This window comes from Canis lupus, chromosome 37, assembly GCF_048164855.1.
Source record: "Canis lupus baileyi chromosome 37, mCanLup2.hap1, whole genome shotgun sequence".
In the NCBI taxonomy this organism is placed as follows: domain Eukaryota; kingdom Metazoa; phylum Chordata; class Mammalia; order Carnivora; family Canidae; genus Canis; species Canis lupus.
The window spans coordinates 23,283,752-23,284,362 of NC_132874.1; positions in this window are offsets into that span (position 1 = coordinate 23,283,752).

The window sequence follows — 611 nt, forward strand, 5'->3', positions numbered from 1 at the left end:
CCTGGCCCTCGCCCCGACCAGCAACGCACCTGGCCCTCGCCCCGCCCCGCACGCACCTGGCCCTCGCCCCGCCACGCACGCACCTGGCCCTCGCCCCGCCACGCACGCACCTGGCCCTCGCCCCGCCCCGCAGGCACCTGACCTCTGCCCCTATCAGCAACGTACCTGGCCCTCGCCCCGCCCCTCACGCACCTGGCCCTCGCCCCGACCAGCAACGCACCTGGCCCTCGCCCCGCCCCGCACGCACCTGGCCCTCGCCCCGCCCCGCACGCACCTGACCTCTGCCCCTATCAGCAACGTACCTGGCCCTCGCCCCGCCCCTCACGCACCTGGCCCTCGCCCCGACCAGCAACGCACCTGGCCTCTGCCCCATCAGCAACGCACCTGGCCCTCGCCCCGCCCCGCACGCACCTGGCCCTCGCCCCGACCAGCAACGCACCTGGCCCTCGCCCCGCCACGCACGCACCTGGCCCTCGCCCCGACCAGCAACGCACCTGGCCCTCGCCCCGCCACGCACGCACCTGGCCCTCGCCCCGCCCCGCACGCACCTGGCCCTCGCCCGGACCAGCAACGCACCTGGCCCCGCCCCGCCGCAGCTCGGCGACCACGCT